This window comes from Natator depressus, chromosome 1 (genome assembly GCF_965152275.1).
Source record: "Natator depressus isolate rNatDep1 chromosome 1, rNatDep2.hap1, whole genome shotgun sequence".
Taxonomy (NCBI): domain Eukaryota; kingdom Metazoa; phylum Chordata; order Testudines; family Cheloniidae; genus Natator; species Natator depressus.
This window is the reverse complement of record NC_134234.1, coordinates 322,352,363-322,377,155: the sequence shown is the minus strand read 5'-3', so window position 1 is coordinate 322,377,155 and position 24,793 is coordinate 322,352,363. Positions and strand designations below refer to the sequence as shown.

The window sequence follows — 24,793 nt, the reverse complement described above, 5'->3', positions numbered from 1 at the left end:
CCCTCCGCACGGAGGGAGACCGTGACGGTAACTAAATGATGGTCGGAAAAAGGGGCCGGCCGCACGGTGGAGGAGTGGGCCTGTGAAAGATGGAAACGGGATAGGTAAATACGGTCTAACCGAGAGCGGTGTGACCGATGGGCCTCCACCCGGACAAAGGTAAACGTGGAAGTGTCATCTGGGTGATGGTCACGCCAGACGTCCACTAGGGAGTGATAATCGACTATGTCTCGGAGAATGGTCGCGGCGGCCGGGCTCGGCTCGGCCCCCGAGCGGTCCCGCTCCTCGAGGGTAGTGTTAAAGTCCCCTCCCAGGATCAGGCACTCGTGCGAGTCTAGGGTGCCGAGAAAATCGGACACCTGCTGGTAGAATTGTGGCCGCTGTGAACTCACTTGCGGGGCATAGATATTAACAAGATTGACCACGAGCCCCTCCAGACGAACTCGGAGGTGCAACAAGTGGCCCGGTACGACCTCAGTGACCCCTAGCACCTCGGGCCGCAGGGCGGGGGAGAACAGGGTCGCCACTCCAGCTTGCCAGGTCGTGCAATGGCTGAAGTACACCCCGTCCCCCCACTCCAGCCGCCACCTATCCTCGGCGGTTGGGTCCGTGTGGGTCTCCTGCAGGAAAACCACAGAGTACCCCCCCTCCCGAAGGTAGGAGAGCACCTGGGACCTGCGGAGAGCCATCCTACAGCCCCTGGTATTCAGGGTTACAATAATGAGAGGTGTCATGCGGAGGGCCGGGGGGGTGGGGAGTTCTCATTGGTGGGGGTGCTCATGGCCCCCGGCGGGTCGCGTAGCAACCCGTGTCCCATCCCATAAGTAAGTAGCTCTTTCCGGAAGCCGCGGGCCCGCTCGTAGGCCGCAGCACCGTGCCTCCCTTGCCCTCTGCCCTCCTTCATAAGGGCCCTTGCGGCCTGAACAAGTTGATCGAAGTCCCCCCATCGCTGGAGAGCCAGCTGTGCCCTATTGCGGGCACCACGGGTGTGCTCTAAGAACTGCCGTAGTGCATGCCGCAGCTCATGGGGGGATGGGGTTACGGTTTCCGGGGTACTCCCCGATGGGGTTCTTAATACAGCCTCGAGGTCCGCTAAGGCGGGTAGGCAGGGTGCGGACCGCCGACGGGGCGTCTGACAGGCTGGGGTTAGTAAATCCATCTCGTGCCTTGGAGTGGAAGGGGATGGCAGGGGGAAAAGCGCAACTCCTAATGAGTCGCAACTAGAAAACGTAAAGACTGCTCCCTGGGGGGGGTCTGCAAAAGGCGGAAAAGAAATAACCCCAGGGGCGGCAGTAGCCTTGCAGGAGGAGGGAAATTGAACCGGGACAGGGGTGGGGACAGGGGCAGAGGTAAGGCCCTGGGCTTCAGGAGGCGAGCAGCAAAAAGAAGATGCCTCCTGAGCAGGGTCGGGGGTTAAGGGGCAAGGGAGGGGGCTCCGAGCAATGCTAGATGCTGGCTTCGGGGTGGTCGTGGCAGCCATGGCATCAGGTGGTAAACCACTTTCCGTGGGGTGCTCACCCGGAAAGGCAGTCAGGGGGAGAGAACATGGGGAAAGGGGGCCTGGGGTGAGATTGCCTAAAACGAGGCTGGCCGGCAGTAAATCATCCCCTCCCTGGGTGACCGGGGTCAAATCTAGGGCCTCAATCTCTGCATACACAGAGGAGAGGCCGACTCCTACTACCCTGGGGGCCTCTCCGCTAGGGCCCGCCTCAACGGTCACGTCGGGGTTCGTAGGGAGTTCAGGTGGTATCCGGTTAGAAGGGGCTTCCTCCGGGGCTTCGGAGGGGAGGGTCCCTCGCGGAGGGGGGATTCCTCCCTCCAATGCCAGTCTATCTTCACCTCCCAACACCAGCGAATGGATCTCACTCGTGGCCGAGGCGGGAGGCTCAAGGTCAGTACCTCCCTTCCTGGTCTTCCGGGGGGCTTCCGCGTCAGATGGATGCAGCGGGGCTCGAGCCCTCCGCTTGCCTCGCTTCCCCTGGACTACAGTCCAGCCCTCCATAGCATCATCTGGGGGTTGAGTAGCAGGGGGCGGAGCGGGGCGCGGAGGCAAAGGTTCAGGGGTTCGGGAGGGTAGCGGTGAGGCAGCAGGAGGGGCGGGGGGTTCTCCTTGGGGCGAGCCCTCTCCTGCACCTGGTAATAGCTGTGCCACACTCTCCTCCAGAGGCTCTGCCGAGGTGGTTACAGCAAGAGCGGGACTCCCGTGGTCGCCCGGGCGTTGTTGGAAAGATACCTCTTGGGCCCGGACGGGGGCAGCGTTGGATCGGGTGGGAGGAGGGGTGGTTTCAGGTGCCGGGTGGCCAGGGGTGTCGGCAACGACAGGGCCGATATCCTGCCGGGTCTCGGGGGTCTCAGGTGCCCCTCTCCCCCGGGCCAAAGGGCAGTCCCTACGGACATGCCCCGCCGAGCGGCAGAGGTAGCACCGGGCCTCTCCGGTGGAATAAAAGACCCTATAGCGGGCTCCCTGGTAGGGAACTAGGAAGGACCCCTCAAGCGCCTCTCCGTCACGCACCCCCGCCGGCAGTGAAATCTGCACTTGCCGGCGGAACGAGAGGACGTGACGGAGGGCGGGGTCCTTGCAGCCTAACGGGAGAGGGCTGATAGCAGAAACAAGTTTTCCCAGGGCAGAAAGAGCGGGTAACAGTGCAACATTAGGTAAAAAGGGAGGAACGGAGGTGAGGACGAGGCGAACGCCCAGATCTTCTAGCGGTTCTAGGGGGATAAACACCCCTCCTACCACTAGGCCCTTCTCCACCGCCTCCTGGGCGGCAGTCTCCGAAGCCAGAAAGAAAACGACCTTCCCATACATCTTGGAGGCCGCCACAATGGCCATGGGTCCTACCACCTTCGCCAACGCCTGCACGTACGCCTCCACGTGGGGCGAGGCGGGTACCAGGAGGCAACGGACACCGTGTTTCCTGGTCAGGGCGGGAAGAGGGCCCCGGGCGCTAGTGATGGTAGCGGAGGTAGTGGGTGGGCGAGATGAGGAGGCGGCAGGCAAGGGGGAGCCTGCCGCCGCCCGGGCATACGTCCTGGGGGCCGGGGGAGGGACGGTCGCAGAGCTGGTGGAGGGAACAGCTGGGAGGGGTGCCACAATCGATGATGAGGCCACAGTGGTGGGGGCAGCCTCTGCCATGGAGGGCCCAGCGGCATTAGCGGGGCCCTTTCCTTTCGGCCCGCCCCGACCTTTCCGTCTAACTGGGGGGGGGTTCCTAGAATCTAATGGGGCAAAAACCAAAGCAGCAGTAGTAATTGCCCCGGTGCCTCCCACTGCCGAGGCCCCAGCGGGGGCGGGGGCAGGGGTTCTAACAATGGAGGCGGTGGGAAGATCTTGAGGGGTGGGCAGGGGGGTAGATGGGGAAGGGACAACCAATTTCATTGGAGGGGCCTTGCGTCTCTCCATCTCTGCCATTGTAAGCAGGGAGAGACAGGGAGACACCGGAAGAAGGGGGGGGGCAAAAATCGGGGTCCGGTAGTAGGGGTAAACTATGGGATAAACAATCCGGGGGGTGGGGGTGGAGGGAGGGCGACCCACCACACTTGTCCAAAGAGTCTCGTTTGGTTGGTTGTTATGTCCGGTCCGAAAGGCAAAGTCCAAAGCAAACAGCTGGATCCGAAGGCAGATGGCAGATCGCCAGCAGGGACGAGGCAGCGGGGGCCGTGATAGTCGTAGTAGTGGTGGGGGGGTTGGGGGCACCGGTGGATCTGGGGGTAGCTCCCTGCTACACCCCTGTGCCGCCACAGACGCAGCTGGAACGCAGTCAACTCCCCCCCCCCCCGAGGGTATAATTCAAAGGAAATCCCTCAGTCTTACGGCTTCTCTCCACGATGATTCACGGCTGCTCGGGCGAGTTCTCCGGCCTCTGGCATCTGTTGCAGCTGTTGGCTCTGTCCCAAGGCTCTCGGCAGCTAGGAATGTTGTAGTGATAAGAAAAAAGTCCAGGCAAAAAACAAAACGGCTGGGTCTGGGGGCGTCCACTCCCCTCTCTGGACAGCGGGTCGGCAGTCCTCCCCCCCTCTTCTGGGGGTTTCAATTAAGCAAAAAGCAAAGTCCAAAAGCAGGCGTCTGGGGGGGGGTGCTGGCAACCGGCCAGCACACTGACGCAGCTCAGAAAAGCGGGAGAAAACGAAACCAAAAAAACAAAGCGTCCGGCCCAAACGCGGGGGGGGAAACTAAGCAAAAGGAAAAGTGTGAAAAATCTGGGCCAGGGGGCTGCAGGAAAGAAAGGAAAGCAGATAGCTCAGGAGCGAGCGAAAAAACGATTCCGTCTCCTAACAGGGGAGGTTCCAGAACAAGAAGGAACTTGCTGGAACAAATTCAGGCAGGCAGGCTAATTAGGACACCTGGAGCCAATTAAGAAGCTGCTAGAATCAATTAGGGCACGCTGGCTAATCAAAGCACCTGAGTTAAAAAGGAGCTCACTTCAGTTTGTGGTGTGCTTGTGAGGAGCTGGGAGCAAGAGGCACTAGGAGTTGAGAGTGAGAAGGGGTACTGCTGGAGGATTGCGGAGTACGAGCATTATCATACACCAGGAGGAAGGTCCTGTGGTGAGGATAAAGAAGGTGTTGGGAGGAGGCCAGGGGGAAGTAGCCCAGGGAGTTGTAGCTGTCGCACAGCTGTTCCAGGAGGCACTCTAGACAGCTGCATTCCACGGGGCCCTGGGCTGGAACCTGGAGTAGAGGGTGGGCCCAGATTCCCCCCAAACCTCCCAACTCCTGAGCAGACACAGGAGGAGTTGACCTTGACTGTGGGTTCCACCAGAGGGGAAGGTCTCTGGGCTTTTTCCTGACCCACATGGTGGATCAGCAGAGACTGCTGGGATTGTTCTTTCCTTTCTCCCATGCTGGCCAGTGATGAGGTTAGCTGAGCGAATGGCAGGTTTGAGCCACTAGCAAAAGTGGCCAAACTGAGGGCTGCCGTGAATCTCTGAGGCAAGCAAATCCGCCAAGAACCGCAGGACCCACCGAGGCAGAGGAGGAACTTTGTCACAGTATATAGTTTTCCAACATAAATGTAGAAAACCAATTGGTTAACTAGTGTTTTAATAATGAATGGGAGTCCCCTAGAATCCAAATTGCACAGATGACAGAAGTTGTTCCCATAAAATTGTCAGCACTGTGCAATCTATTTCATTCCTAATAATTCAGGCTTTTCAACAGTGTTCCACCATTTTAGTTTGCTGAGGTCAAGGTCGTGTTGACCCAGGCTGGTGCTTCAAGTATAGGCAAACCAGACTATCAGAAGTCCCTGGCAGGTACAAGAATTGAGGCATTTACTTGCATCTTAATTTTAGATAACAAAACATTCTGTTGACTGAAAGAATATCCATCATCTAACTACCACATCAAATAAGTGTGACACAGCCTTGATTACTTTCAGGAGAGCTCTAAAGTGGGTGTATGAGAGTATTCAAGAAAAAAGGATTAATTCTCTGTACTATAACATTCACAGAATTTTCATAAAAAGGAAGCTTTGTCCAAACCTCAACATTTAATTCTTCCTTAGGGCAACTACCCTGATTCCAACCTCTCGTGGGGCAATACATGCTTAAGCAGCTTTGTCACACGTGGTTGTAGATGGGCTGGTGATCACACAGGTCATAATTATCTTTAAACTGTACTTAAGCACAGGAGTTAAACTCAATTGTTTGTTCTGTGTAGACTGGACCATATTCTGGAAGGACAGGGTTCTCACCCCTCTCACATATTACATGTGCAGTCAGAAATAGAGAAAGACTAATGCTTTCCAGCTAAGACTTAAAAGGAAAACCATGATCTCTACAGAGCTGGACAAGAGGAGGCAGCAGCAGCAATTGATGAAGCCTAAAATAATCCATTTTAGTTAAGAGGAAAAAGGGACCTGGGATTACCAGTGATTCAGTGAAGAGTTGTTACATCCTTGGTCTCCTAAGGCTAAATCCTTAAAGTTACTTTTATGCACCTCCTGAAATTTGCAAACCTAGCCCTCTCCTTTTCTGTATTCAAGAGAAACTCAGTAACTTGGTAACAATTGAATTTTATAACAGTATATTTGCAACATGTTATAAAAACAGATTTCTTCTTCAGAAATAGAAACCTTTCCAACTCCCAGCCTGACTTTTTACCCTTCATCAAAGACTCTGCAATACCAGGGAGTCTCAAAATTCCCCATCAGACAGTGAATCAGTGGCAGCAGAATCCTTTGGGAAGTGAATTTTTTTTTGAAGTAATGGGCATCCTAAGAAGACCCCTTTTAAGAGCCATGGGGATAACATTCATCCAGCTGAGGGAACCCCCAAAAACCTAAGTTTGGTTTCTAATTCAGAGGTGTTCATCTGAATTCATGTCCATTGAAAATAAAGCTATCTTTCTAGCTTAATATATTTTTTTGTGGTGAGCTCAACTATCGATCTAAAAAGCTGAATACTCTAATTCACAGCATTCAAGGTTTACTAACGTAACTCAAATTGTACGGCAGATAACAATGCCACTCTGGGAAGACTTTCAATTTAGAGATAAAATAGAAGAAGACTATATTCTGTATTTCAGTATTAATATAGTTCACATCAGTGATATTGCAACTCTTCCTTTGGTGCCAATGGCCAACTGCAAACACCGGAAAAGGGGGGGAAATTACAGCATAAAAAGTGAAAACTTTCTATTGAAGTGTAGATTTAACAAAAATACTAATATGTATTGCACATATATATCATATATAGTTTCATAACTTATTACATTATTTTTTTCTTTCCATTCCCTCCCCTCCCCCGAATGATATAAATGCAAATTTAATTTAACTGGCAACATTTGTGTGGATCTGATTGATATACTTGAGAAAAGTGAGATGTGTTAGTATACAGCTATTCAAATAAAATATACAGTTAATTAAGCGCATTCACTTCCATGCACTCTATTTAGGAGTAAATCCAGACTGGGGTTTGTTTTGTTGTGGTTAAGTTAACAATAAAGGCAAACCCTAACGAGGGGATAAGTTTGGATACTAAACCTCTGTCGAACTCAAAATATTTGGTTTCCAAGTAATTTTATTTTAAAAATTACTAAAAATATTTAGTTAGAGAAACAAGGAATGATAGACTAGCTCTTGCTAATTGTTTCTTACTGCCAAATCAGGGAAAATCAAATCAAAAGATGGAACTATTGATACAAACTATTCATGAGACTCACAGGAATTGTTTCAGAGGGGTATCCGTGTTAGTCTGTATCAGCAAAAACAACGAGGAGTCCTTGTAGCACCTTAGAGACTAACAAATTTATTTGGGCATAAGCTTTTGTGGGCTATAACCCACTTCATCAGATGCATGGAGTGAAAAAAAGTAGGCAGGTATAAATATACAGCACATGAAAAAATGGGAGTAGCCTTATCAACTGTGGGGTCAGTGCTAATGAAGCCCATTCAATTAGGGTGGATGTGGCCCATTCCCAACAGTTGACAAGAAGGGGTGAATATCAACAGAGGGAAAATTACTTTTTGTAGTGCTAACAAGGCCAATTCAATCATGGTGGATGTGGCCCATTCCTGTGACTCCCCCTATTTATTCAGGGAATCTTTTACATACCTTAGGGGATGCCATGATCAAGGCCAAGCAAAATAATAATGATTACCCAGGGCTTTTTATTATTAAAGAAAGAAAAAAATATTAAACACAAATGATATAGTTGGTACTTCTGTTACAATCTCTTCTATATGTCTCTCTGTGGAGGGCTTCTAATATAAGCTGCATCTTTAAGAGTGGACTGAATCCATGGCAATCTTTGTTTGGGAAATTAAGAAGAAAGTAGTTTCCAAAAATTATTGCGTATTCAGTTTCAGTATCTTATTAGATACTTGAAAACTGTTTATGATTGGGCAAAATAATTTTGTTTAATGGCAGGTGAATCCTATTGATTATTAATAAATAACCATACAGTTTATAATTGGACAAAGTAAGACAATCTTAACTAAATCTATGAAACTGAAGAAAATATTCAAATCGGTTACTTAGAAGAAGTCATTTAGGGAGCTGTCTTGAGACAGGCTAATTACAAATATTAAGAATCTTTATTCCAATTAAATCCCACTAATTTCTTGTTTTACCAATGTTTAACCCCTTCCTCTTCTCCAGGAAATCATGATCTAACCACCTTGTGATTAACAGGAGAAATTGTTTGTATTTCAAGTTACAACAAAATTTCAAAATCTCAATAAAATCATCATAAGAGTTTTAAATCTGATTCCTTGGCAGCGTCTTAGTTAACTTAGTTAACGTCTCAGCAATCCATGTTGAAGTCTTGGGGACGGTATCCTTGGGTTGGTTTCTTCTTGAGTCTTCTCTTTTTCCTTAGCTGTCTGTGGCAGCTTGCTTGTAGAGATGGACAGAATGGGTCGTGGTATGCTTGTTGTTTGAGCAGGCTAGCAAAAATTGTGTGTAAGATGAGAACTCACTTAAGAGATTTTTATACCCTTTTCATTCCCATTTCCATGAAATTAGGGAAGTATACTTCTTTCAGGCTTGTTCAGATTCAGAGTTGGTTGCTGTCATCCTTTCATTTGCTTCATGCCTTCGGGGTTGATTTAGGTGATACCTTCAGCTCATGAATATGCAATCTGCCTAATGAATATGCAACACTTCTTTAATTGTCTTTGTTCTTCTTATGGCAGAAAACCATCAGATAACTTTGAAATTTAGTTTGAACTCTTTCTTTTTTATTTAGTCCATTTACTGAGATATTCTCTCAGTTTTATTAGAATTTGATAGGCAATGAAATTCTCTTTTTGAAAAATCCAAACACTCCTATTTTTCATATTAAAGTTTTAGTTCTCAGTACAGTCTTTTAAAATTAAACAACGATTATAAAGTCTTTAGCTTAAATAATTAAAAAGTCGATGAGTCTTATAACAATTTTTTGGAGAGCTGATCCTTGTCTTCCAGAGTTGGATGAGGGTTTGCTTGTGCACTGCTAGTAATTAATTCCCCATTAATATAAATATTCTATACTTAAATGGCTTCTTACATTGCTAAGTAGTTTAGCAAGGTCATTAGACCATGCTGGAATCATTTTACCATTTACATAGCAATGATATCAGGAGCTATCTTAGGAGCTTTGCAGTTAGCTAACATATTTGCAAGACTGCGTTTCACAAAGGTGTTTATTTCTTAAATGTTGAAATGGCAAACAAAAGTTTTAAACACCTCCAGCTACACATGTTTTTCTCTAAAGATTTTAAGAACACAAGCAGATTTTCTTGCAAGAAGGTGGTAATTGGTAGAGCCCATTTACCCAGATTTATTGCTCTGAGAACACATCCTACATTCCTTTCACAGTCAAGCCTCTTCAAAAACCTGGTTTCAGAGTGTTAGCCGTGTTAGTCTGTATCAGCAAAAAGAACGAGGAGTACTTGTGGCACCTTAGAGACTAACAAATTTATTTGAGCATAAACTTTTGTGGGCTAAAGACCACTTCATCAAATGCATGCAGGGGAAGATACAGTAGGAAGATTATATATACAGAGAACATGAAAAAATGGGGGTTGTCATACCAACTCTAACAAGAGTAATTGATTAAGGTGGGCTATTATCAGCAGGAGAAAAAAAAACTTTTGTAGTGATAATCAGGATGGCCCATTTCAAACAGTTGACAAGAAGGTGTCAGTAACAGTAGGGGGAAAATTAGCATGGAGAAATAGTTTTTAGTTTGTGTAATGACTCATCCACTCCCAGTCTTTATTCAAGCCTAATTTAATGGTTTGCAAATTAATTCCAGTTCTTCAGTTTCTCGTTGGAGTCTGATAGTGTGGCTGATGTGATTAGGTCCTATGATGGTGTCCCTTGAATAGATATGTGGACAGAGTTGGCAACAGGCTTTGTTGAAAGGATAAGTTCCTGGGTTAGTGTTTTTGGTGTGTGGTTGCTGGTGAGTATTTGCTTCAGGTTGGGGGGCTGTTTATGTGCATTGGGATATCCCGGGAATCCTCTGTAGAGATTTCAGTGAAACTTTCCTGGAGTCACTCTGCAATCCTCTGCTGAAGGTTTCTGGGTAGGCTGCCTTGTTTCTTCCACCATGGTAGGATACTTTCCTATGCCTCTCAGTGATTACTGCAGCAGGCACCATTGCAGTACACAGTCTAGCAGCTTATGGGCCCTGGTGGCAGCTGTGTTCTCTCTGCCTCTTACCCTCAGGAGTGAGATATCTGCTAAAATCACCACCGCCCGTGGAAAATGGTGTCAGTATTCAGTTCCATTGCCCTATACCAGCAGTTCTCAAACTGTGGGTCGGGACCCCAAAGTGGGTCGCAACCCCATTTTAATAGAGTCACCAGGGCTGGCTTAGATTTGCTGGGGCCTGGGGCTGAAGCCCAAGCCCCATGACCCAGGGCCGAAGTTGAAGCCCAATGGCTTCAGCCCTGGGCATTGGGGCTCAGATTATAGGCCCCCTGCCTCGGCTTCGATTTCCCTCCCCCCCAGGGGGCAGGGCTTGAGCAGGCTCAGGCTTCGGTCCCCCCTCCTGGGGTCATGTAGTAGTTTTTGTTGTCAGAAGGAGAATCATAGAATATCAGGGTTGGAAGGGACCTCAGGAGATCATCTAGTCCAACCCCATTGCTCAAAGCAGGACCAATCCCCAATTTTTCCCCAGATCCCTAAATGGCCCCCTCAAGGATTGAACTCACAAGCCTGGGTTTAGCAGGCCAATGCTCAAACCACTGAGCTATCCCTCCCACCATTGCAGTGCAATGAAGTTTGAGAACCCCTGCCCTATACAAATATACTCATATCCATAAGCTATTGCCTCCTCATTTCCCCAACCTCCCCCCAACCCCCAAGGGCCATACTCACCATGGCTGATACTCTGACTAGCGCCGTGCACAAACAATCCCAAGCAAAAGTGAGAATGCAGTGCTTACAATTTTGGGGGATCAAGGGGAGTGAGTTCAGTATCCTAAGTTTTGATTTCTATTGTGAATAGAATTTACATAGAATCGTGTGTTATATATGCAGCTGCTGCCATTTACCCCTTCAGGGTCTCCCCATCCACACCTATAGAATGCCTCAGCCAGACATGGAGGAGAAAGCCCTGGAGAGTGTGTGTGTGTACCTGAAATGGAAATGTGCGTTGTTTCCCCTTCATAATTTGTTCCCTTAATTTATTAACTTTTAAATGTTTTTTTAAATGCCTGGTTCATGTTACAGAATAAAATTCTATTTTTGGAACAAAGTTCATCTTTATTAGTTCACAACTAGTGCCGAGCAGATTTCCTATTACTTCATTTTCTCACAGAACCCATAACATCATTCAAAGACAATATTAGTAGGTGCATTGACAACATTATCTTCCTACAGACACGGCAATCACTACAAGATTCATACTGGACCACAAAAGAGCAAGGCTGGGTAGAACACATTATAGCAACACATACTGCTCTGGCTCACCGTTAAAACAGTCATTCGAAGTCTCCCTGAGCTATAAAGCTCCACGTTGAGCTCTTCTTATAGCCCTGGTATCTGGCTATTCAGATTCAGCAGACAGCTGCTCCACCTTCAACCCAGCAGAAACGTTCCCCCTTTGCTTCACGGATATTATGAAGGACACAGCAGGCAGCTATAACCATTGGGATATTTTTTTCACTGAGGTCCAATCTTCTGAATAAACACCACCAGCATCCATTCAAACAACCAAAGACACATTCACTGTCGTTCTGCACCTGCTGAGCCTGTAACTGAAGCAATCATTGGTGCTGTCAAGGTGTCCAGTGTCCAGCTTCATGAGTTGGGGTAGGCTGGCTCGCTCAGGACCACTATTGGCATTTCAACATTCCCAATGGTATCATAGAATCATAGAATATCAGGGTTGGAAGGGACCCCAGAAGGTCATCTAGTCCAACCCCCTGCTCGAAGCAGGACCAATTCCCAGTTAAATCATCCCAGCCAGGGCTTTGTCAAGCCTGACCTTAAAAACCTCTAAGGAAGGAGATTCTACCACCTCCCTAGGTAACGCATTCCAGTGTTTCACCACCCTCTTAGTGAAAAAGTTTTTCCTAATATCCAATCTAAACCTCCCCCATTGCAACTTGAGACCATTACTCCTCGTTCTGTCATCTGCTACCATTGAGAACAGTCTAGAGCCATCCTCTTTGGAACCCCCTTTCAGGTAGTTGAAAGCAGCTATCAAATCCCCCCTCATTCTTCTCTTCTGCAGACTAAACAATCCCAGCTCCCTCAGCCTCTCTTCATAAGTCATGTGCTCTAGACCCCTAATCATTTTTGTTGCCCTTCGCTGGACTCTCTCCAATTTATCCACATCCTTCTTGTAGTGTGGGGCCCAAAACTGGACACAGTACTCCAGATGAGGCCTCACCAGTGTCGAATAGAGGGGAACGATCACATCCCTCGATCTGCTCGCTATGCCCCTACTTATACATCCCAAAATGCCATTGGCCTTCTTGGCAACAAGGGCACACTGTTGACTCATATCCAGCTTCTCGTCCACTGTCACCCCTAGGTCCTTTTCCGCAGAACTGCTGCCTAGCCATTCAGTCCCTAGTCTGTAGCGGTGCATTGGATTCTTCCATCCTAAGTGCAGGACCCTGCACTTATCCTTATTGAACCTCATCAGATTTCTTTTGGCCCAATCCTCCAATTTGTCTAGGTCCTTCTGTATCCTATCCCTCCCCTCCAGCGTATCTACCACTCCTCCCAGTTTAGTATCATCTGCAAATTTGCTGAGAGTGCAATCCACACCATCCTCCAGATCATTTATGAAGATATTGAACAAAACCGTAAACTGATGGTTAGGAAAGAAAGTCCCCACTTGCAGCTTTCTGAACAGTCCTGTGTTCTTAAAGATGTGTGTGTCGTGCACCTTCTCTGACAAGCCCACTTTGATGTTGGTGAAGCATCCCCAGTGATCCACCAGCACTTGCATTACCATAGAAAAGTATTCCTTTCTGCTGATGTACTCTGTGGCAAGGTGATCTGGTGCTAAAATAGGGATATGCGTGCCATCTATTGCCCTACCGCAGTTCGGAAACTATTGCTGAAAAACCATCCACTATATCCTGCACATTGCCCAGAGTCACAGTCCTGCGTAGCAGGAGCTGATTAATGGCTCTGCACACTTGCATGGCAACAGCCCTTGCGGTGGATTTCCTGACTCCAATTTGATTCCTGACTGACCGGTAGCAATCAGGCATTGCAAGTTTTAGCAGTGTGATCAAACTTGCTTCTCCACTGTCAGTGTAGCTCTCATTTTGGTGTGTCTGCACTGGAGGTGAGTTCAGCACATGGATCCAGGAATGTGGCCTTGTGCATCTGAAAGTTCTGCAGTAGCTGTTCGTCATCCCAAACCTGCATGATGATGTGATACCACCAGTCAGTGCGTGGTTTCTCAGGCCCAAAAGGGTGCTCCACCATCTCAAGCTGCTGCGTGAACGCCACCAACCTTGTTTTTCTATGTGCCACAGCAATCTAGCCTCCAAGGAATCATGGAGGCTCCTCTTGTAGCTCTGCAATTACTAAAGGATCAGACGCCCCATGCTTGCAATACTCATGACAATAATGCAGAGCTGTGCAGGCTCAATGGTTCTACCAGAAGTGGCAGACAGAAAGGGTCCAACTGCTTAGTTACATTTCCCCTATTTTGTATCTTTGCTGTCTTTAATGTCCCCTGGGGTGGAGTGGTAACAGTAGTGCATGGACATCTTATGCCACATGGAATGTTGAGTGAGGTAGAGGGAGGCCCCGATTTTGAGTTTTCCTGGGCTGTAGAGGGAGGCAAGTATGGGATTGTTGAAACTGCAGGTCTACCAGAGTCTGCAGCATCTCTGTTTGCTCTCTGGGAAGTGCCATTATCTCTTGCTGTACGTCCCTCTCCTTTTCCTGTGCCTTTCTCCTGTCCACTCTGTCCTTCTCCATGCTGTTTGCAAGGATGATCCTCCAGACCCTGGTATTGTTCTCTGATGCAGCTTTGGCTTGCAGAAGGGATGTGTGGATCTACAGGGATTTTAGAAAGGTGTGAAATATTATGGAATTCAGATGAAATGATGGAATGGAGAACACTGCATTATGGGAAGTCGACCCCATGCTCCCAGTCACCCCGGCACAACTCATTTCGGCCCCATCAGGCATTGCAAAAACTTCCCAAAAAATGCACTGGATATCTACCCACTGCACTGCACTCTGGATCGATACCAGAGATTTACTTGGATAAATAGCGTTAGTGTTTTGAATTAGGAACAGTGCAGGCATATGCACATTGCAGAGACTAACTAGTATGGATGGATGAACTGTCTGAATAGAAGAACCTGGGATATCTTGCACTAAGATTTCCCATGTTAGATTCTTTTTGAATGTTATTCATTTTACTTTTTAATATGAATGAGCTAGATTTTTAGAATTCGTTCTGCATAATATGACTCATGTACCTGGAAAACAGAAACAGATGCATACTTATACTTTAGCAGACCCAAAATGGATTCCCTTTAATATTACAATTGTATTATTGATGTAAAGTATGTTTTAATAAGTCTAGTCTTCTCCATTTCAGGTAATCACTTTTCTAATGTATTTAAAATAAATTTGATTGAAAATCATCCTTTAGACTAAAAGATGGGTTACAGTACTCAGTTATGAAAGCATATCTATTTTTACTGTAACCCAGTGGTGCTCAAATAATAGTCTGTTGCTCATTGGTGGTCCAGACAGCATTTCCGGGCAGTCCACAAAGCTGTATCTGTCAAAATGAAAAAACCTGTCAGTCTTCAACATCTGTGCACCTTCAAGCAGTGATTCTTCTTGCTAGTTGTAGCCCAATCTTATTAGTCTTTTAGGCTTTCCAGATACATTATTAGATTTTGCCGTCTTCAGCTGCTTTGTGTGCTTCATTGGTGTAAATTTAATTGTGATTTGCCAAGGGCATCAAATTTGAAGGCTAGCATATAGGAAGACAGAAAAAAATTGCAAAATGATCTGGATGCATTAGAGTGGGGACTACAGGCAAGGAGGAAAGATTCAATGCTAATAAACATAAAGCTTTTCAATTAGGGAGGGAAAATAAACAGCAAAGATACAAAATAGGGAAAATGTAACTAAGCAGTTGGACCCTTTTTTTAATTTCCTTTGTTTTCATTTAATTTTTTTCCTGTGTACTGTCTTATATTACTTTTTCCCTATGTTCAGATGCTACAGTTACTACATTAATGGTGTTGAATCATTATTGAGAGGATAGGAAACACCATATTAGATCAAACTAGTGGTCCATCTAGTCCAGTATTTTGTCCCAGAGATTCTTCCTAGCCCTGTCAAGCTTATGACATAAAGATCCACACCTCTTCTGAAAATGGTTTGTCCTGTATAATGTACCTGTAAATATTCTTATCTGTGTAAATGGCTAATCCTTTTATTAATCTTATTATGCTCTTGGTGCCAGTGTCTAGTAGCAATGAGTTCCAGAGATTACTTATACATTTTAAAGTATTTCCTTGTACCAGTTTTAAATTTGCTGCCATTCAAATTAATGAAATGTTTCCTTGTTCTAGTGTTATAGATGGGTGTAAATAGGAGCATCTGATTTAAGTGCGCTATACAATCCATTATTTATCTCTCTGTACATATACCATTTTATGAATTTACTCTCTAAACAGTCCCAATCTTTTCAATCTCTTCTGATACGGATTTCTGTCAATACCTCTTAACATTTTCATTACCCATTCTGAACCCCTTCTATTGGTGCGAAATCTTTTTTGGGATAGCTTGACAAGAACTGAGCATACTGTTCCAGATGAGGGTGAACTATTCATTTATATAAGGATATTATCATTTCAGTTTTTTTTATCCCATTCCTTATATTGCGTACCATTTTGTTTACTTTTTCGACCACTGCTTTGCACTGACTAGAGGTTTTCATTAAGAGTCCACAGTGACATCCAGCTGTTTTCCCTTTGTGGTTACAAGCAATTTAGAACCTAGTAATGTGAAGTAATTGTTCAAATGATTCCTTCGTATGTACATTACCTTGCATTTGTCAATGCTGCCCATCTGCTTAACTTTGTTAGGGGCCTTTGAAGTTCCTCACAGTCTTCTCAAGTCTTGAATATCCTAAATGATTGTGTCATCTACAATTTTTGCCATCTCACTGTTCGTTCTTTTCCAAATCATGAATAAATATGTTCAACACCACTAGTCTTAGTTTGGAACCTTGGGGATCTATGTGATAACCTTTTGCCTTGCTGAAAATTGACCATTTATTTTACCTCTCACCCAGTGACTATTAAATGTATTTAGCCTCTTGTGCAGAACTTTGTCAAAGTCTTTTTGAAGGTAGACCTAAATTGTGTCAGCTTGTTCTCTTTGCATCCACTATCTTGTTCAGATGATTAAGAAGGGAGTTGTCCATCTGGTGCCCCATATCTTAATAAGTGTTCCACATTATAAAAAGTTAAAGAATCACTGCTGCAAACAGTCATTTGCATTCTGTCCCTGTCATCTGTTGAAGGGCAGGAGAGGAAACCTTCTCAGCTGTAAGATTTGACAGTTTGCAACTTTTGCCTTTTTTTTCTTGTCTGTCAATTTTGCAAGCCTGGCTTTCCATCACTTCACCTAATATTCATCTACATTATATACCATAGAGGCAGGGCAGCTTTTAAACTTAATTGATAATGTAGGAGGGCAGGAGGCATTAGAACAGCAGCTATCAAAACACAAGGGACGGCCTTGAAAGAGAACCTCTGAGAAAGGAGGATCCCAAGTTTACATGTTCTGTTTTTTTTATATTCTTCATGAAAGGAAAAATATATTGTAGCACATTCTGAGCACTGAAGACTATAACAAATTAAAGAGGGAAAAATACAGTGGTTTTTGTCCTTATAATAGTAAAATATTTTATTCACTCCCATCAGGTAGTATCTGGGTGACCTTCAAAATAATATTTATCAGTTTATCCTTTAAAAGGAAGAACCTTTCTTCTCTCCTCCTCCCTCCCCCCATCCTGATAGTTGACTACTCTCAATAGAGCATTGTCAGGGAGACATTTGACTAGACAGCTATTTAGAAAACATCCGCCTAGATCAATGAATCTTGCAACTCTCTTAAAATTGACAAGACTCTGGCCTAGCCTGAGTTCTAGTGTGAACTCCATAAGAAATATGGAACTCCACGGAGAACTCCTTGCCTGCTAACCCCAATGAGTTTGAACCTGAGTTTTGTCAGTCAGTATCCTCTCAGAGCATAGATAACTCTGTGGTGAAAGGGGGCTGAAGAAAGAGGTTCTAGACAGCAGAGCTTTGACTTATTTAGGGCTTTCACAGTTCTGTGCCCAATGCATCCCTGGTATATAAAAAATAATATCAATGGAATTATAGCAGGGGTTCATTTAGCACACACTGTTTTATTACCCGAGGCTCATAGGAAAGTTGTTAAAATAATAATCCTCAGTAAATAGGAAAAGTAATTACGAATGTTCAAAAACATATCTAACTCTCATAATATACATTCTGGAGGAAAAAGCTAAGTTAGCATCAACTTTTATTCCATCAAAAACATGATTATAGGAAAATATGCTGGACAGCATTTGTATAAACACATTCATTAATGTCACTAACCATAATATAAATATTATAATAATCCCACTTTGATGTTAGTACCTGTGTATTACCATCCTGGAACAAAATTTTGTGGAGGAGGACATGGTAATACAAAAAATTTCACAGCTGAGTGAAAGATGAGGGTTGGCACATTGTCTCCCAATCCAGCAGCCCATCAGGTATGTGGAGCAGGCAGGTATGTGGGCAGCAAAAGTAGTGGTGGCAGGTACTTGATGCCCCAGTCCTGCAGTTCCCCAACCAGTTTTATGGACAACTCTTCCTCTGCATGCTCCTTCTCTTCCCCCATTCCCAGAGTGGCCAATCTAATGGTAATGCTGGTAACCAGTGTCTGGCCCTGGTCTACACGATGAGTTTAGGTCGAATTTAACAGCGTTAGATCGATTTAACCCTGCACCTGTCCACACAACGAAGCCATTTTTGTCAACTTAATGGGCTCTTAAAATCAATTTCTGTACTCCTCCCCGACGAGGGGATTAGCACTGAAATCGATATCGATGGGTCGAATTTGGGGTAGTGTGGACGCAATTTGACGGTATTGGCCTCCAGGAGCTATCCCAGAGTGCTCCATTGTGCCCACTCTGGACAGTACTCTCAACTTGGTTGCACTGGCCAGGTAGACAGGAAAAGCCCCGCAAACTTTTGAATTTCATTTCCTGTTTGGCCACCGTGGCAAGCTGATCAGCACAGGTGACCCTGCAGATCTCATCAGCAGAGGTGACCATGGAGTCCCAGAATCGCAAAAGAGCTCCAGCATGGACCGAATGGGAGGTACGGGATCTGACCGCTGTATGGGGAGATGAATCCATGCTGTCAGAACTCCATTCCAAAAGACGAAATGCCAAAATATTTGCAAAAATCTCCAAGGGCATGAAGGACAGAGGCTATAACAGGGACCTGCAGCAGTGCCGTGTGAAGCTTAAGGAGCTCAGGCAAGCCTAGCAAAAAACCAAAGAGGCAAACGCCCACTCAGGGTCAGAGCCCCAGACGTGCCACTTCTATGATGAGCTGCATGCAATTGTAGGGGGTGCCCCTACAACTACCCCACACCTGTACGTGGACTCCTGCAAGGGAGTCTCACACAACAGGGATGAGGATTTTGGGGATGAGGAAGATGATAGTGCACACCAGGCAAGCAGAGAAACTGTTCTCCCCGACTGCCAGGAGCTGTTTATCACCCTGGAGCCAATACCCTCCCAACCCTGGCTCCTGGACCTTGAAGGCAGAGAAGGCACCTCTGGTGAGTGTACCTTTGTATATATAATACACGGTTTAAAAGCAAGCGTGTTTAATGATTAATTTGCCCTGAAGACTTGGGATGCATTCGCAGCCAGTACAGCTACTGGAAAAGTCTGTTAACGTGTCTGGGGATAGAGCGGAAATCGTCCAGGAACATCTCAATGAAGCTCTCCTGGAGGTACTCCCAAAGCCTTTGCAAAAGGTTTCTGGGGAGGGCAGCCTTATTGCGTCCTCCATGGTAGGACACTTTACCATGCCAGGCCAATAGCACGTAGTCTGGAATCATTGCATAAGAAAGCATGGCAGTGTGTGGTCCCAGTGTTTGCCTGCATTCAAGCAACATCCGTTCTTTATCTCTCTGTGTTATCCTCAGGAGAGTGATATCATTCATGGTCACCTGGTTAAAATAGGGGAATTTTATTAAGGGGACATTCAGAGATGGCCGTTCCTGCTGGGCTCTTTGTCTCTGGCTGAAAAGAAATCATCCCTGCTGTTAGCCATGCGGTGTGGGGAGGGGTGAAGCGATCATCCCAGAGAATTCGGGGCGGGGGGAGTTAGTTGGATTTGTGCTGCACGTTAACCCGAAAACATCAGCCCCTCCTTTTAAATGGCCAATGTGTCTTTTTCAGTTTTACTCTCCCTTTTTTCCCTCCCACAGCTGCAAATATTTCAACGCTGCCACTAGCATCTCCATCCCAGAGGCTAGCGCAGATAAGAAGATGAAAAAAACGCACTTGCGATGAAATGTTCTCTGAGTTCATGCAGTCCTCCCGCACTGAAAGAGCCCAGCAGAATGCATGGAGGCAGACAATATCAGAGTTCAGGAAAGCATAAAATGAACACAAGGACAGATGGCTGGAGCAACAGGAGAGGTGGTGGCAGCATGATGAGAGGAGGCAGGATGCAATGCTGAGGCTACTGGAGGATCAAACTGGTATGTTCCGGTGTATGGTTGAGGTTCAGGAAAGGCACAGACCCCACTGCAGCCCCTGTGTGATCAACCGCCCTCCTCCCCAAGTTCCATAGCCTCCTCACCTAGAAGCCCAAGAACGCAGGGGAAAAGGGGGCGGGGCGGCTCCGGGCACCCAACCACTCCATGCCAGAGGACTGTCCAAGCAACAGAGGGCTGGCATTCAATGAGTTTTGAAGTGCAGTGTGGCCTTGTCCTTCCCTCCTCCTGCACCCCACCCGGGCTACCTTGGCAGTTATCCCCCTATTTGTATGATGAATTAATAAAGAATGCATGAATTTGAAACAACAATGACTATATTGCCTTTGCAAGCGGTGATCAAAGGTGGGAGGGGAGGGCGGTTGGCTTACAGGGAAGTAGAGTAAACCAAGGGGGCGGGTTTTCATCAAGGGGAAACAAACAGAACTGTCACACCATAGCCTGGTCAGCCATGAAACTGGTTTTCAAAGCTTCTCTGATGCGCAGCGCACCCTGCTGTGCTCTTCTAATCGCCCTGGTGTCTGGCTGCACGTAATCAGTGGCCAGGCCATTTGCCTCAACTTCCCACCCCGCCATAAACGTCTTCCCCCTTATTCTCACAGATGTTGTGGAGCACACAGCAAGCAGTAATAACAATGAGAATATTGGTTTCGCTGAGGTCTAACCGAGTCAGTAAACTGTGCCAGCGTGCTTTTAAATGTCCAAATGCACATTCTACCACTTGCTCAGCCTATAGTTGAACAGGTCCTGACTACTGTCGAGGGTGCCTGTGTATGGCTTCACGAGTCATGGCATTAAGGGGTAGGCTGGGTCCCCAAGGATAGCTACAGGCATTTCAACACCCCCAACAGTTATTTTGTGGTCTGGAAAGTAAGTCCCTTGCTGCAGCAGTTCATACAGACCAGAGTTCCTGAACATGCGAGCGTCATGTTCCTTTCCCGGCCATCCCATGTTGATGTTGGTGAAACGTCCCTTGTGATCCACCAGTGCTTGCAGCACCATTGAAAAGTACCCCTTTCGGTTTCTGTACTCGCTGCCTTGGTGCTCCGGTCCCAAGATAGGGATATGCATTCCATCTATAGCCCCACCACAGTTAGGGAATCCCATTGCAGCAAAGCCATCCACTATGACCTGCACATTTCCTAGAGTCACTACCCTTGATAGCAGCAGCTCAGTGATTGTGCTGGCTTCTTGGATCACAGCAGCCCCCACAGTAGATTTGCCCACTCCAAATTGATTCCCGACTGACCGGTAGCTGTCTGGCGTTGCAAGCTTCCAGGGGGCTATCATCACTCACTTGTGAACTGTGAGGGCTGCTCTCATCTTGGTATTCTTACGCTTCAGGGCAGGGGAAAGCAAGTCACAAAGTTCCATGAAAGTGCCCTTACGCATGCGAAAGTTTCACAGCCTCTGGAAATCATCCCAGATCCGCAACACTGTGCAGTCCCACCAGTCTGTGCTTGTTTCCCGGGCCCAGAATCGGCGTTCCACAAAATGAACCTGCCCCATTGCCACCAGGGTGGCCAAATTGCTGGGGCCCATGCTTTGAGAGAAGTCTGTGTCCATGTTCTCATCACTCTTGTCACCGCGCTGCCGTCGCCTCCTCGCCTGCTTTTGCAGGTTCTGGTTCTGCATATACTGCATGATAATGTGCGAGGTATTTACAATGCTCATAACTGCCACGGTGATCTGAGCGGGCTCCATGGTTGCCGTGGTATGGCGTCTGCAGGAGAGCAGAGTTGCAGGGGAAGCGGTGGTTGGATGACCAGTTTTGCAGACCTAGTGCACCGTCTGCTGCCAGGACACAACAGCTGAGCGGGCTGCACACTTGCCGTGGTATGGCGAGACAAGAGCAGCCGAGCTGAGTTGCGGCGGATGACAACAGTCATATAGAGGACCGGTGAGACCACCAAGAGAGCAGAGTGGCAGTGGAAGCAGTCGTTCAATGATGACGATTTGCAGCCCTACCGCACCGTGTGCTGAAAGCAGTATGGCACCCGCACGGAAAAAAGGCGCGAAACGATTGTCTGCCATTGCTTTTGTGGAGGGAGGGGCAACTGACGACACGTACCCAAAACCACCTGCGAGAATGTTTTTGCCCAGCAGGCATTGGGAGCTCAACCCAGAATTCCAATGGGCGGCGGAGACTGCAGGAACTGTGAGATAGCTACCCACAGTGCAACGCTTTGAAAGTCGACGCTAGCTGCGGTATTGTGGATGCGCTCCACCGACTTAATGCGCTTAGTGGGGCCACACACAATCGACTGTATAAAATCGCTTTCTAAAAAATCGAACTTCTATAAATTTAACCTAATTTTGTAGTGTAGACAAGATGCAAAATCACAGAGCACACAACAGGAATAAGGCTGGTCCAATCATTGTATTTCTACTGCTTTTACTGCAGTTTTCCCAATATTCCGGAAGAGGTGTCTGTTACTTAGTATGGCTCTTTCCTCTTTGCGTACATGTCCGTGGCTCCACTTCCTTTTTTATAGATGGAAGAAAGGCAGCCACAAACTGGGTCTGGGAGGGATTTGTATAGCTTTTTAACCCTTTGCACAGCCCTGCCACCACAATTTGTCCCTTGGGTATATTCGCCGATGCACAGCACAGAGAGCAGAGACCAAAGTTAGTAGGCAGTCATTTCGTCTTTGATTCTTAATCAGGCTCCCTAAAAGTGCAGCCATTGGATGATATGAATGTTGTTGATATTGTTGTTTTGTGAGGTTCTTTACTATAGAATATGTAAGCGGTCTACAGTTTCTTTGCACAGTTCCATCCTTAATAATCTATTATGGCTAAAATGGGTTGCAGTAAAAAACAGACCTTTTTTTGCCTCCTGCCAATTAAAATGGATTGTTTAGAAGGATGTGTGATACTCTGATGCTGAATGCTCTTAATGAGCTACTTTAATTGATGTGTGTGTATTCCCGTTTAGACTCTTGCAACTAAGCATTCTCAGCATTTTTACTTGCTAAGGCAAATCCATCCTTTCTTGTAGATTATTTATAAGGCTAACCCATTGCATACTTACAATGCAATGGGTTAGCCTTATAGAAATCCATGGTTAGAAATCCATGGTTACTTATATACAAGATTTAATTAACTATGACCTAAAGTATATGACCTTCTTCAGTAACCAGAAAGGGAAGGGTCAGAATGAGATGGAGGTAATTGAAGGGTCATTAATGTCAAATGATAGCTTCTTAAGCAAGGGTTTAACCACTGATTAGTTAAGGCGGATCAGTATCTTGCCTACTCAGAGGGGAAGGTATTAACGATCTCCATCAATAATTGACCTAAAATCTCCCTAATGGGTCTCAGAAGCCATAAAGGAGCATGCATCTCCCTTAATGTTTCCTTGGCCTCTTTATAAGAAACTAGGTGAAACTTCCTTGATGAAGATGGCACATGGGTCTCCTGTTTTGATACTATTTCTATGGAAATAGAAAAGTACAAATCCAATGTATCTTATCCAAGGCATCTGGATCTCTGTGCAGATCCCACATTCTGCCGTTTTGCACACACAGCTGCAGCCCAGCTGGAGCGGAGCAGTGACTCACTTTCTGTACTCTCAGGCATTCTCCTTAATGGAAGTAGCCAGAGAAATATATTTCTTAACCTTTAAATTTATCAACTCCTTATTAAAAGAACCGGAGCTTAAAATTTTACACCGATTTAACACCTGGTTAAACACCACTTAACAACTTGGCAGTAGCTAAATTCATCTTTATTAAGTGGAATTTATGCCAAGTTAAGCAGCAGTCATTGCCATTCATTATCATCAGGCTTAATAGCTCTTGAGAAGGCCCCATTAAAGAGGCTGTCCTGATTCAGTGTCTTCCAGTGAAGTACAGAATATGGTAATATTTATCTTTTATAACTCACCTTTCATCCTGAAACACTTTAGAAATGTTATCATTCTTTAGTACTATGGTGATAAGCCTCTTAGCAATACTTAGATTAGATAGAGACAGCATCACTGAACTGCAGCAGCCATTGGGCTGGAAGGCAATGATCAGCTGGTGCATGGAATGATGTGCCATGTTCAGGAGAAGGGGAAATTTTGTACAAAACACCAAGGCAAACTCTTGTTCTTACAGATGCTGCATGAGCTCTTTAATATCCACAGAGAACTGACAGGGAGTTCAGCTTATTAGGTCTTATCTGAAAAATCTACACATTAAACTGCACTGAACTCCACTTACCTACCTTGAGGATTAAAGGCTCAGCCAACCTGCAAAGATTTGAATGAGTTCTTCCTGGTGGGGTAAATACAGTAGTTCTAACCTCATGTTTAGACATCATCCCTTCCAGCACAATATAAAAGCTTCATTGCCTCTGTATATCATCTCCATCATTTGCTGTGTAAATGTATTTGTCGCATGATCTTGAATCCTTGTCAGAAAATATATATCCTGAGACTTTCCCCATTTAACAAGCTCTTTGGGAGATTGTACAGTCTTGGGTATAGGGAAGAATGTTTATTCTCCCCTGTGCAGTGCTATCTCCTGCTTCCCAAGTCACCAGAGCACCTAATGTCTACTACTTAGACCGGTGACACCATTTTGAAAAGTGGTTACGTTTTTGGGTGCCCAACATGTGACACCTTGGGACATGTTTTCAGAGGTGCTGAGCACTGCAGCTCCTAATGACTTCATTTGGAATTGTGGATGAGCAGCCCTCCTGAAAGCCCTGAGCATGAAGCACAGTATACTGTATATCAACACTTTTGCTATGGAGTAAGCTTCTTCTGTCTGTCTGGTGAGTGTACATACCAGGGGGTTGTTGTATCCCCATGACATGGGTTTGTGCTGTGAGCAGAACTCCAGGAGTTTAAGAAATTCTGCATGGTGAACTAACAGTCCCCCCACCCTTTTTTAACATGTTTTCCATGTTCATCAGGCTTGTGAGCCTAGGGCAAGATTAATTAAAATCAGTGGAGCAAAGCAAATTAAGCACTTAAAAGTGCTCTTTGGGGGCTATCAAAACTTGAATAAATCAAAATAAATATTCAAATATGTGGACGTGGGGCT

The 24,793-nt window shown here is 46.1% G+C and overlaps 1 protein-coding gene across 3 annotated transcripts in view; it reads left to right on the top strand.

Moving 5' to 3' along the window:
• LHFPL3 (LHFPL tetraspan subfamily member 3) overlaps nt 1–24,793 on the top strand; it is a 408,865-nt gene that overhangs the window by 210,524 nt on the left and 173,548 nt on the right. The gene's annotated exons all lie outside the window — the stretch shown is intronic.